General features: G+C 44.4%; 1 protein-coding gene across 2 annotated transcripts in view; it reads left to right on the forward strand.

The window, feature by feature from the left end:
- Positions 1–3860, forward strand: part of mbtd1 (mbt domain containing 1) — a 70011-nt gene extending 66151 nt beyond the window's left edge. For both annotated transcript variants that reach the window (XM_052032828.1, XM_052032827.1), the window contains exon 17: positions 3556–3860. The gene's annotated coding sequence lies outside the window, so the exon portion shown is untranslated. The remainder of the gene's footprint in view (positions 1–3555) is intronic.
- Positions 3861–14582: the final 10722 nt, after the last annotated feature.

Raw genomic sequence — 14582 nt, forward strand, 5'->3', positions numbered from 1 at the left:
AGTGTAGCTGCATGTGAGAGGCTTGTGAAATTCTGGACAGTGTATAGTCTTGAGCAAACTTGTCTTGTGGCCTGAGGTCAGAGAGTTGAGTAGCATACAAGCTTGGCCTGTGATCTCTCATCATCCCCACTCTTGGCTGAGGTTGGAGGTTGTAATTTCAGAAGGGGTAGGGGGTGAAGATGAACAAACTGGGAGGAATTGGAATTATTTTGTTATTGTCATATGTACCAAGGTATAGTGAAAAACTTGTCTTGCATACTGTTCATACAGATGAATTAATTGCACAGTGTATTGAGGTAGTACAGGTTAAAACAATACAGAATGCAGAATAAAGTGTTACAGTTACAGAGAAAGTGCAGTACAGGCAGACAATATGGTGCAAGATCATAACGAGGTAGACTATGAGGTCAAGAGTCCATCTTATCGTACCAGGGAACTGTTCAATAGTCTTATAACAGTGGGATAGAAGCTGTCCTTGAGCCTGGTGGTACATGCTTTCAGGCTTTTGTATCTTCTGCCCGATGGGAGAAGAGAGAATATCCGGGGTGGGTAGGTGGGGTCTTTGATTATGCTGGCTGCTTTACTGAGGCAGCAAGAAGTATAGACAGAGTCCATGGAGGGGAGTTCAGGCTTTGAGTAGGACCACGTCTGCATTAACTTGTTCGCTCTGTTAAAATCTTTGAATTACTTAAAGTGTATAATGAAATATCACTATTTGCACAATGGATATTTCAGAATTCACAGGTGAGGTCCCGGAGGACTGGCGAGTAGCTAATGATGTTCCATAATTCAAGAAGGGAAATAGGCATAATCCTGTAAACTATGGACTGGTGAGTCTTACATCAGTGGTAGGGAAGTTACTGGAGAGGATTGTTGGTGACAGGATTTATGAGCATTTGGAAAACCATGGCCTGATTAGGGACAGTCAGCATAGCTTTGTGCACGGCAAGTTGTGTCTTACTAACTTGATTGAGTTTTTCAAGGAGGTTACGAAGGTGATTGATGAAGGTAGAGCCGTGGATGTTGTCTACATGAATTTTAGTAGAATCCCTAGAAGACAGAGGGTAGTGGTCAATGGGACTTATTCTGGCTGGAGGTCTGTGACTCATGGTGTTCTGCAGGGATCCGTACTGGGACCTCTCCTGGATGAAAACGTAGATGGGTGGGTTAGTAAGTTTGCAGATGACACAAAGATTGGTGGTGTTGTGGATAGTGTAGAAGACTGCCAAAGAATACGGCAGGATATAGGTCAGTTGCAGATATGGGCAGTGAAGTAGCAGATGGAGTTTAACCTGGCCAAATGTGAACTGTTACACTTTGGGAGATCAAATGTAAAGGGAGAGTACACTGTTAATGGCAAGACCCCGAACAGTGTTGATGTACAGAGGAATCTTGGGGTCCAAGTCCATAGCTCCCTGAAAGTGGCTAGACAGGTTGATAGGGTGGTAAAGGTGGTGTATGGCACGCTTGCCTTTATTAGTTGAGGAATTGAGTTCAAGAGCCAGGAAGTTCTGTTGTAGCTTTATAAAACTTTAGTTAAGCTGCATCTGAAGTATTGCATTCAATTCTGGTCGCCCCTTTACGGGAAGGATGTGGAGGCTTTGGAGAGGGTGCAGAATAGGTTTACCAGGATGCTGCCTGGATTGGAAGGTATGTTCTCTAAGGAGATGTTAGACAAACTTGGGTTGTTTTCTTTGCAGAGGCTGAGTGGAGATCTGATAGAGGTTTTGTAAGATTATGAGAGGCACAGATAGAGTAGACAGCTGGTATCTTTTTCCCAGGGTTGAAATGTCTAATACCAGAGGGCATGCATTTAAGGTGAGAGGGAGAAAGTTCAAAGGAGGTGTGTGGGTCAAGCTTTTATTTTACAGAGTGGTGGATGCCTGGAATGTGCTGCCAGGGGTGGTGGTGGAGGCAAATACGATAGAGGCGTTCAAGAGGCTCTTGGGTAGGCACATGGATGTGCAGGAAATGGAGGGATATGGACATTGTTTGGCAGAGGGATTTGTTTAGTTGGGCACTTGATCACTAATTTAATTCGGCACAACATCCTGGGCTGAAGGGCCTATTCCTGTGCTGTGATGTACTGTTCTGTGTTCTAATTTACCCTGCCCTCCCCACAGCCCTGCCCAGTTTAACTTTCAGATACTTAACCAACTCCCTTCTGAATGCTACAATTGAATCTGCCTCCCCTGGCAGTGCACTGCAGACCGCCAGTCACTCGTTACATTAAAAAGAGATTCTTCATGTCACTTTGATTCTTTCGTCAATCACAAATGTTTTCTGAACCCAATTTCTTGACCCTGTTGATAATGGGAACAGTTTCTTCCTTTCCACTTTGCATGTACCCTTCATGACCTTGAATACTTTTTTACCAGATGCTCTTGAGTTCCTCTGATCAAAGGAGAACAGCCCCAAGCTGTCTGCATAAATAAAGTCCCTCATCCCCAGAATAATTTTACAAAATCTGTGCATGCTCTCCAGAGCCTTCACACCTTTCCTAGTGTGGTGCCCAGAACTTGACGCAATACCCTGGTTGTGGCTGAACCAGTGTTTCGTAAAGGTTCTTCCTAATTCTTGTATTTGATGCTTCAACTTGTAAAGCTCACATCTTTCACCAGAACTTCTGTTTCCTGCTATTTAACTAATTTTCTGTCCTGTTGTTATACTCTTTTTATTCCATGGCTTTCAATCTTGATGACAAACCTATTGTACGACATTGTGGAAGTTCACATGTACCACGTCAACCGCATTTTCCCTATCGAGCCTCTTTTACTTTATATGTAAATAACTTATTTTAGTAATTTTCCTTTATCAAATCTCTGCTGGCATTTCCTTGTCAATCAACACTTGTCCAAGTGCCTGCTCATTCTGTCCCTGATTATTGTTTCTCAAACCTTTTCCATTACCAAGCTGGTTATTGGGTTTGTCCCTACACCTGGAATGAACATTTGGGTACCATCCCTGAGTCTACAGATGGATGAAAGATCATGGCCAGGGTCTCTACAGTTAACTCTAATGCTTCTCTCAACAATCTAAGGCATGTCCCATCTGGATTGAGTGATTTAAGTGCCTCTTCCCACACTTCCTACCAAAATGCAACATTCAGTCTTAAATTTCATCTACCAGCACTTCGACCTGAAGAAGAGGAAGTCTGTTTCTGCAGTGTAAGGCCACTTCTTCTCCTCTTGGTAAATGTTTCTTGGTATTAGTTCTGATTTGCAGCCAGACCCACCTTGACCATCTTTTACTGCTCATTTGTTTGTGGACTACAATTTAAATTCACTTGTGCATCCAAGTGTCTGTGTCATCACAATGGATGTGAGGTCCCACCTGCAGCCAGCAGCTTACCCTGTGTTTTACTGTCTTCCAGTCTCTCCTTGCTTGCAGCATTGGAAATATCCGCAAACCTTGTCCATTTTGCCATGACCAAACTTGGTGCACGGTAGCTAGCACATTGAGAGAGGAGTCCTGTGCCTGAAATCATTCTTGGATGCACAATCTTTTTGTATGATATGATAAACCTTTACTGATCTGTTGTCTTTTTCTCTCCAGTGAGTACGAGGTGAATTTTCTGGATGTCGCCGAGTTGTGACTCTGAGCCAGAACATGAGCTAACTCAGCTATGTCGAAGACACAGAACAGCCTCTGAGCTTGTATCAAGCGAGAACCCTTGATCGAAGGATCTGCTCCTTTGAACTGTTGGCTTCCTAACACAGGAGCTCCTGCAGGGTGTGATTGCGAGGCAGTTCAGGACATTTCACTGTAAATTTGGACAGTTGTGGTTCTGGAAGGCTGATCAAAGACTGGAGATTCTCCCTTCTTGGACTTTCTTGTATATTGTACTTGAAGTTTTTTTTGCCTGGTTTGGGTTGGGTGGGTGGGTAGGAAGGGAGAACGTCTGATTTCATTGTTTAACTATGTTTGGTGAACTGCTCACCTGTGAGCGCTCTGTGCTACATATCCAGGTGGAGTTATGTTAACTTCCAGCTGTCCTGCAGCCTCCATTGATGCCATATGCCAGACAGTAACAACTCATTTTTTCATTTGGGATTGAACTTGGTTATTACGGTTTTTAAATATGAACTTCAAAAACAAGAAGAAATCCTCCCGGCCTGTTTGCAATGGCCCTCTGGACCAGCAGTCTCTCAGGGAGTTGCTATCTGTCCTCTGTGTGCGTGTGTCTGTGTGTGTGACTGTGTGTGTGTGTGTGTGTGTGGAGGCTGCAGCCAGCTCTCATCGTCTGAGCCAGCGGTGTGTGTTTGCAGGCAGCCTGAGCCCTGCAAGGACTAAAGTCTTTAAACCTGACCGACGTTTGTTAACTGGTAATTTTTCTGGTTTGGCTTCCAGAGAGTCTCTGCTTGTACTCACTCTCACTGTACAGGCTTGTGTGTTTATCCTGGTTTTTGAATGCTGTTTAATTTAACGCTAATGAGTTCCTGAAGTGAGTACAGGTATGGTGCTAAAAGGAGTGTCTGAAGCAGCACATTCTGGGTGCATCATGTTGGCCAATGGCCTTCTGTGTTATAACTTAAACACCTCTTCTTGTGTGCTTTAATTGGATTTGTATCATCCTTGCTCATTTGGAGGGCAGGCTTTTCACAAAAGGCAGCCTCAGCGGGGGATGTGGTTTGTGGATCTTCACATTTCCTTGGCACTGGGGGAAGGAGATGGCCAGTTAGCAGCAGGAGCTGCAGTGGTGCCTGACTGTAGTGTGGTGATCTGTTGAGCTTGGGTCAGCAGTGGGAAGAGGGTAGCTTTCTGCCTGACATTTGCCATTTGATCTCCTCTGTGCAGCGATGGCCAATTGCTTTCACCCTGCCTTTCAGTGCCAGTGCTGAACTGGAGACTGGCCCCTTTCGTAAACATAGAAGTAATAAACTGTGAAAGAATCCTGCTTGCCACTTAACCAGAGAAAGGAAATGGGAGACTCCCTGCCTTAGTCATTGTGTTATTCACAGGGGTACCCGATCGTTCAGACCCTGCACCGTCAGAACCCTGATCTTATTCGTGTTGCTATCCGAGTTGATGCAGAAGGAAGAGCTTGTGTATCGTTAGTATGGTGTAATGTAATGGTGCATATTGGGTTTTACTTTAAAAATTCTCTGATTTCCCTCTATCTTAACCTTTCCAGCTTGTTTCTGTTCTGCTGGGATTAGTTTGTGCAGGTAGATTTGCTTGGTGAGATGGGGTGGATGGAATCCGGCACTGGAAGGGGCAGGGTGTTGTCCAGCACATTTCACCGTCCTTTTGGAGGAGCTGGACACGAGGCCTGGATGCCAGAGTTGAGAACCCTCCCTGTCCACCAACTCGTGCTTCATTCTCACCCCCTCTTTGCTGGCAGTTTGCTGAACTCCCCAGGAAACAAAAGAAAATCTGTTCCAGTGTGGCTTTCTGAAAGTGGGTCATGGTGTGATAACTGGTTGTGAGTTCTTTCTCAAAGCAATTGCTCATTACAGATTACATTGTACTTTTTTTTAATATAATCTCCTCTAAAGCACCATTTATAATTTCCCATCCCACTTGTAAATCTTAATTGATGGAACCAGTTTGTATCCAGTTGCTCCTCCTGCTTGCTGTTTCTGATACCAGTTGTAATCAGCTGTCACTGTTTTCTGGGTTCCCCTTCTTTAAGTTAGAGATGGTAGGTAAGTGCTCATTGTAGGTAGGGAGTGCAGGTTGGGTGGATTCGCAGGTCACTGCCTGTTTAATGTCCTGTCATCATTGACACCACCCTCCCCAGATCGCCAGCATTCTGATTTTTTTTTGGTCTTGTGCCTCCCTCACTTGGCGATACCAGTTCCTTTCTCAGAATGCAAGTTTTCTAGGGTCGCACAGGTCCCCTCTTGAGGCCACCCAGGCAGCACTAACAGTGTCAGTAGTTATTTTTACACAATGTCAGCTCACCCTGATTTTTGTAATATGGTGCTACATGAATCTTTAATATGGATTATCTTTTTCTTATTGAAGTGGGTGGGGGTGGGTGGGAGAGATTTTGAGAAACTGTGATTTGATTCAGGAAATTTCTTTTGATTCTCTTCCTGTTATAGAGTCACACCAATTTTGATAGAATTGAAAAAGGGAAAATTAAAAAATATTCATAGTTCCTAGAAAATCTTTTGCTGCTCCTCCTGACACATTGAGAAGGGCAGTGACGTAGCTAATGGTGAGATTTATACATGTTTTCTCTATGTATTTTGATAATCTGAATCGATTATTGTACAATGTAACCTTTCCTTTTTACTTGGTACAGTGGCTGTTGACAAGTTGTCCAGTTTTTGGCATCTATGTCCAAACAGAACATTTTTTTCCCCAGAGGAATACTTTTCACTAAACATTAAATGCATTAGTCACAAGTTTGTGTACAAACAAATGAAAATCGTTCACTAAATGGCCATTTTTTTACACAATAAAACTTTTAAATGCTTGAACGCTGCTCTTCATTCTGGCAACATGCAACACTTATGGATCTGTGCTGGGTCAGCTGGAAACCTCTAGAGACTCTCGGCTGCAACTCTACTCCATCAATCATTGTGAAATCGTGAGTTCCTCCCGAAGCTCAGAGTCCCCAGCAGTAGCAAGTCATCGGATCACACCTCCAGATGATCCTGAAAGTTCCCACCACTTCATGAGTTATTTGAAAATAAAAAGTTGCTTTTATCTTCTGAAAACTTTCTTATTTAAGAAGTTTTTCATGGAAGTTTTTTTTCCCAAAAAGATTTTTTCTCTTTCCCTCTTCTAAATATTCCTTTTACCTTAATTATTTGCACCAAGTTTAAAATCCCTGTTTGAGTTGGTGCATTCCATTCAATAAACTTAGGAGCTTTTGCCCTTTGAATTGAGGGCAACTTCCACCCACTCCAGCTGTTGTAGTTCTGAGATGTCCATGTGGGAGCCACAGACTCTGCCACCGGTGCAGTGGAGATACTTGGCGAGGCAAACAGGTGGCTGGTTTGTCAAGTGGTGCCCTTCTGTGTGATCCTGATGCAGTACTCGATTCTCAGTGCCTTTCCAGATGCACATTAAGCAATTGTGGGCGAGGGATTCCCACAAATTGTGGACATGTACTTTTTTCAGAGGTTTAGAGAATCTTTTCCTCTGTCCACCTGGCAATCTCATTATTGAGGAGCTCTGAATAGCATTGTTGATGCTTCAGAGTAGACTGGACAGGGTGGAAATTATCTGCATTTCATTTGTCTTAATTTTGTTCAGGATATACCCTGTATACTTTTGTACCATGTTAGATGCCGTTGTTGAAACTACCGGAAGAGTTTGACTTGCACAGCCGGTACTGGAAGGTAAGCCCTCATTACCAGTGTGGAGAAATTGTCTCGTCCCACAAGCTTCACTGAAAACACAGGGTATACAGCAGTTTGCTATGTGGAGTTCATTGAATTGGCTGCAAACTGGCTCCTCTGATGGTGGGGATCTCCAGAAGAAAGCTAGATGGAGCTTCCATTTGGCACTTCTAGCTGGACCTGGTTCCAAATGTTGTTCCTTTGCTCAAGAAGGGAAATAGGGATAATCCTGGAAATTACAGCCAGGTGAGTCTCACGTCAGTGGTAGGGAAGCTATTGGAGGGGATTCTGAGGGATAGCATTTATGAGCATTTGGAAAAGCATAGCCTAGTTAGGGATAGTTAGCATAGCTTTGTCATGTTTTACTAACTGTAATTTTTTTGAGAAGGTGACAAAGGTTGTTGGTAAGGTAGAGCTGTGGATGTTGTCTGCGTGGATTTTAGTAAGGCGTTTGACAAGGTCCCTCATGGGAGGCTCATCCAGAAGATTAAAATAATGGGATCTATGTTGATTTGGTCATTGGGATTCAAATTTGGCTTGCCCATAGAAGACAGAGGGTAGTGGTCAATGGGACTTATTCTGGCTGGAGGTCTGTGACTCATGGTGTTCTGCAGGGATCCGTACTGGGACCTCTCCTGGATGAAAATGTAGATGGGTGGGTTAGTAAGTTTGCAGATGATACAAAGATTGGTGGTGTTGTGGGTAGCGTAGAAGATTGCCAAAGGATACGGCAGGATATAGATCAGTTGCAGATATGGACAGTGAAGTAGCAGATGGAGTTTAACCTGGCCAAATGTGAACTGTTACACTTTGGGAGGTCAAATGTGAAGAGAGAGTACACCGTTAATGGCAAGAACCTGAATGTTGATGTGCAGAGGGATCTTGGGGTCCAAGTCCATAGCTCCCTGAAAGTGGCTGCACAGGTTGATAGGGGGGTAAAGAAGGCATAGGGCATGCTTGTCTTTATTAGTCGAGGAACTGAGTTCATGAATCAGGGGGTTGTGTTGCAGCTTTATAAAGCTCTTCATCTGGAGGATTGCATTCAATTCTGGTTGCTTCAATTCAATTCTATTCTGGAAGGATGTGGAGGCTTTGGAGAGGGTGCAAAATAGGTTTACCAGGATGCTGCCTGGATTAGAGGACATGTGCTATGATAATTGGTAAATTATAGAACATAGAACACTACAGCACAGTACAGGCCCTTCGACCCACAATGTTGTGCCAACATTTTAGCCTGCTCTAAGATCTAGCTAACCCTTCCCTCCCACATAGCCCCCACATTTCTCTATCATTCATGTGGCTATCTTAAGAGTCTCTTAAATGTCCCTAATGTATCTTCCCCCACAACCTCTGCTGGCAGTGCGTTCCACGCACCCACCACTCTGTCTTTTTTTTAAAAAAACTTGCCCGTGACATCACGCTTGTATCTTACCCGAATCACATTTAAAATCACGCCCCCTCGTGTTAGCCATTATCGCCCTGGGGGAAAAGGTCTCCGACTGTCCACTCGATCTATGCCTATCATCTTGTACACCTCTATCAAGTCACCTCTCATCCTCCTCCTCTCCAAAGAGAAAAGCCCTAGCTCACTCAACCTATCATCATAAGACATTCTCTCCAATCCAGGCAGCATCCTGGTAAATCTCCTCTGCACCCTCTCTAAAGCTTCCACATCCTTCCTATAATGAGGCGACCAGAACTGAACACAATACTCCAAGTGTGGTCTAACTATAGAGCTGCAACATTACCTCACGGCTCTTGAACTCAATACCCCAACTAATGAAGGTCAACACACCATACGCCTTCTTAATAATCCTATCAACCTGCACGGCAACTTGAGGGATCTATGGACGTGGACCCCAAGATCCCTCTGTTCCTCCACACTGCTAAGAGTTCTGCCATCAACCTTGTATTCAAATTCGATCTCCTGAAGTGTATCACTTCACACTTTTCCGGCTTGAACTGGTTTATTATTGTCATATGTATCAAGGTACATTGAAAAACCTGTCTTGTTTACCATTCATATAGATCAATTCATTACACAGTGCATTGAGGTAGTACAAGGTAACAGAACGCAGAATTGACACTTAACAAAGTTACAGAGAAAGTACAGTGCAAGGTCATAACAAGGTACGTTATGAGGTCAAGATTCTATCTAAATTGTACTAAGGAATTTTTCCCAAGGCTTTTTCACTTGAAGAGCAGAAGGATGACGAGAGTAAAGGTAGGACCGATTAGAGACAAAGGTGGGAGGATGTGCCTGGAAGCTGTGGAAGTGGGTGAGGTCCTCAATGAATATTTCTCTTCATTATTCACTAAGGCGAGGGGCCTTGATGATGCTGAGAACAGTGTTGGTAAGGGTAATGTTCTAGAGCATGTTGATATCAAGAGAGAGGATGTGTTGGAGCTGTTAGAAAATATTAGGACAGATAAGTCCCCGGGGTCTGACGGAATATTCCCCAGGCTGCTCCGGGAGGAGATTGCTGAACCGTTGGCTAGGAGCTTTGAGACTTCGTTGTCCACGGGGATGGTATTGGAGGAATGAAGGGTGGCAAATGTTGTCCCCTTATTCAAAAAAGGTAGTAGGGATAGTCCAGGGAGTTGTAGACCAGTGAGCCTTACGTCTGTGGTGGGCAAGCTGTTGGAAAGGATTCTTAGAGATAGGATCTATGGGCATTTAGAGAATCATGGTCTGATCAGGGACAGCCAGCACGGCCTTGTGAAGGGCAGATCATGTCTCACAAGCCTGATAGTATTCCTTGAGGAGGTGACCAGACAGATTTATGAGGGTAGTGCAGTAGAGGTGGTCTACATGGATTTTAGTAAGGCATTTGACAAGGTTCCACATGGCAGGCTTCTTCATAAGGTCAGAGGGCATGAGATCCAGGGAGGCTTGGCCGTGTGGATTCAGAATTGGCTTGCCTGTAGAAAGCAGAGGGTTGTGGTGGAGGGAGTGCATTCGGATTGGAGGGCTGTGACTAGTGGTGTCCCACAAGGATCGGTTCTGGGACCTCTGCTTTTCGTGATTTTTATTAATGACTTGGATGAGGGGGTAGAAGGGTGGGTTGGCAAGTTTGCGGATGTCACAAAGGTTGGTGGTGTTGTGGATAGAGTGGAGGATTGTTGAAGATTGCAGAGGGACATTGATAGGATGCAGAGCTGGGCTGACAAGTGGCAGATGGAGTTCAATCTGGAGAAGTGTGAGGTGGTACACTTTGGAAGGACAAACTCCAAGGTGGAGTACAAAGTTAATGGCAGGATTCTGAGTAGTGTGGAGGAGCAGAGGGATCAGGGGGTCCATATCCACAGATCCCTGAAGGTTGCCTCACAGGTGGATAGGGTAGTTAACAAAGCTTATGGGATGTTAGCTTTCATAAGTCGTGGGATCAAGTTTAAGAGCCGTGAGGTAATGATGGAGCTCTATAAAACTCTGGTTAGACCACACTTGGAGTACTGTGTCCAGTTCTGGTCGTCTCATCATAGGAAGGATGTGGAAGTGTTGGAAAGGGAGCAGAGGAGATTTACCAGGATGCTGCCTCGTTTAGAGAGTATGGATTATGAGCAGAGACTAAGTGAGCTAGGGCTTTACTCTTTGGAGAGGAGGAGGAGGAGAGGAGACATGATAGAGGTGTACAAAATATTAAGGGGAATAGATAGAGTGGACAGCCAGCACCTCTTTCCCAGGGCACCAATGCTCAATATAAGAGGGCATGGCTTTAAAGTAATGGGCAGGAAGTTCAAGGGAGATGTCAGAGGGAGGTTTTTCACCCAGACCATGGTTGGGGCATGGAATGTGCTGCCTGGGGTGGTGGTGGAGGCAGGTACGTTGGTCAAATTCAAGAGATTGCTAGATAAGCATATGGAGGAATTTAAAATAGAGGGATATGTTGGGGGGGGTGAAGGGGTTATATAGTCTTAGGTAAGGCTTAAAGGTTAGCACAACATTGTGGGTCGAAGGGCCTGTATTGTGCTGTACTCTTCTATGATTCCATGAACCATTCAACAGTCTTATAACAGCGGGATAGAAGCTGTCCTTGAGCCCGGTGGTATGTGTTTTCAGGGTTTAGTATCTTCTGCTCGATGGGAGAAGAGAGAATGTTCGGGGTGTGTGGGGTCTTTGATTATTTTGGCTGCTTTACCGAGATGGCGAGAAGTTTAGACAGAGTTCACAGAGGGGAGGCTGGTTTCCTTGATGTGCTAGGCTGTGTCCACAACTGTCTGCAGTTCCTTGTGGTCCCAGGCAGAGCAGTTGCCATACCAAGCTATGATGCATCCGGATAGGATGCTTTCTATGGTGCATCAATAAAAATTGGTGAGGGTCAACAGAAACATACCAAATTTCTTTAGCCTCCTGAGGAAGTAGAGGCGCTGGTGAGCTTTCTTGGCCGTGGCGTCTACGTGATTTGACCAGGACAGGCTGTTGGTGATGTTCACTCTCAGGAACTTGAAGCTCTCAACCCTCTCGACCTCAGCATCGTTGATGTAGACAGGTGCACATACACTGCCCCCTTTCCTGAAGTTAATGACCAGCTCTTTTGTTTTGCTGACATTGAGGGAAAGGTTGTTGTCATGACTCTATCTCCTTCCTGTACTCTGACTCATCGTTATTTGGGACATGGCCCACTAGGGTGGTATCATCTGCAAACATGTCGATGGAGTTAGAGCAGAATCTGGCCACACAGTCGTGAGTGTGTAGGGAGTAGAGGGCTGAGGATGCAGCCTTGTGGGGCACCAGTGTTGAGAATAATCATGCTGGAGGTGTTGCTGCCTATCCTCACTGATTGCAGTCTGTTGGTCAGGAAGTCAAGGATCCAATTGCAAAGGGAGATGTTGAATTCCAGGTCTGAGTTTGGAGATGGGTTTTCTTGGAGGAGAGGTTGGACAAACATGGGTGGTTTTCTCTGGAGCGACAGAGGCTGAAGGGAGACCTGGTAGTTTATAAAATTATAAGAAACTTAAAGTAGACAGCTGGTGTCTTTTTCCCGGGGTTGAAATACTAATACTTGAGGATATGCATTTAAGGTGAGAGGGGATAAGTTCAAAGGAAATATACATGGCAAGTATTTTTTTTTAAAAGAGTGTTGGGTGCCTGGAATGTACTGTCAGGGGTGGTGATGGAGGCATTTAAGAGGCTCTCAGATGAGCACATGAATGTGCAGAGAATGGAGAGATACAGACCATGTGCAGGCAGAAGGGATTAGTTTAATTAGGTGTCATTAGCTGAATCAGTTTGGCACAACATGGTGGGCTGAATGGCCTGTTCCTGTGCTGTTCTGTTCTATGTTCTAAATACTTCAGCCTTGTCTTTAGCACTCTATTGGGCCCTGCCATCATTGAGGATAGGAATGTTCTTGGAACCTCCTCTGTTTAATTGTCCATCAGAATTCTCAACCAGATGTCACAGAACTCCAGCGGTTCAATCCAATGGTCACAGAATTTCCTTGGATAATATCTTTTGATAACTGGTCTTCAGGCAGGTAATGTACTCTTGGTTTAAAGAACTCTTCATCTCATCACTACATCTCCATCAGCCTTAACTATTCCAATGTACTGCTGTCTGGTCTCTCCTCTTCTACCCTCCAGACCGGAGCTGATTGAAAATGATGTTTTATATACTACTTTTGTAGTGCTCATCATCCACCACCTCTACTTGCTGACAGTCAAACATTTCTGTTTAAATCCTGACTTGTTTAAACTGCATCATGGTTTCACCTCTTCTAATTCCCGTCACCTTCAAGATCACTGTGCGATGACAATCCTAGGTTCTAGGCATGATGTTTGGATGCCCTCCAGTGCTATATCATTCCACTGTTGGTTAGCTTTCACTACAGCTTCATTCACTGCTTTGTGCCTTGCAAATACCCTCAATGCATTTACCCTTTGTACTGCGTCACCTGAAGTTAAACAATTAAAAGTAACAGGACAATTGAAAAATACTAAGGCACTATACAAAGTTGAGCAAATACATGGCAGGTGCTGTGACATGTGGATAAATATTAAGTTATCAACTTTGGTAGATAAAACAAAGGGAGAGTATTTTTAAAAGAAAAGTGGTGAGAGATTGGCGAAAGGCTGATAAACTCAGCGACCTTGGTGTCCTTGTACACTAGTCACTGAAAGCAACAAGCACATGTAGCAAGCAGCTGAGGCAGCAAATTGTATGTTGGCTTTGGTCCCCTGAGGGAAGAAAGGAGATACTTGCCACAGGGGGGATGAACAGTTCATTGGACTGATTCCTGGGATCATACAACTGTAGGATGAGAGATTGGGTTGTCTCTACTTGTGTTTCTTAGAATTTAGAACAATGACAGGCAAGTCAATTGAAAAATCCTTTTGGGAATTCTGCAGCCTTCCAAACTTAATCTTCAATTCTCCAACTTATTTGGGTAATTTGCTCTTTCAGTCCATTACTGTCAGTCATCCATCTGTAATTTTGGCTCAGTTTTTCCTCTCCATTGGGAAAGCCTGACCTGCCGGGTATATCCCACAGTGCTGCTATTATCAACACAAGAACAGATTACACTTCAGCTGTGTTAAGTACCACATTCACTCTATTGGAGAGAATCCCTGCAATTGAAACTTGTTTCCTCCTTTTCCCAGGTACTTTTCAAAGGATCATTGACCTGAAACATTGACTGTTTCTGCACATGCTGCCTGTCCTACATTTTGTTTGTTAGCCCATATGCCATTCCTCTCAAAGTAAAGACCATGACATGCAAGGAAGAGTGGCAAATAGGGATCAAAATCAGCTCAGTGGCAGGAAGCAAAAGGCACTGGGTGATGGACATTTGTTCATATTTCAGTCACTCAGCACAGAAACAGGCCCTTCAGCCCACCCTGACTATACTAACCCATTACCAGTACTTGGTCTGTCACCTTCTATGCCTTGGTGAATCAAATACTTGCCCAGATGCTTAACAGTTGTGAGGATCTCTGTCTCCACCTTGCTCTTGGGCGGGCTGTGTATTTCAGATTCCAACCACCCTCTGGGAGAAAAATATTTATATCCCCTCTCAACCTCTTGCTCGACCTCTGGTTATAGATGCCTCTGCTTGGGGAAATGTTTACCACTGCCTACCCTACGTATGCCCATTGTAATTCTGTACACCTGATGACATTGGAAACCATTCAGCCCATCAAGTATGTACCAGTTCTCAGAGCAATCAATCCCACATTTTTCCAAAATCCTATGCTCCCACACATGCCAGTATCACACTCCTGATTTCCCAGGCCTCAATACTGGGGGTAATTTACCATCACCAATTAACCTGCTAACCAGCATGT

This window comes from Pristis pectinata, chromosome 18, assembly GCF_009764475.1.
Source record: "Pristis pectinata isolate sPriPec2 chromosome 18, sPriPec2.1.pri, whole genome shotgun sequence".
NCBI classification, from domain to species: Eukaryota; Metazoa; Chordata; class Chondrichthyes; order Rhinopristiformes; family Pristidae; genus Pristis; species Pristis pectinata.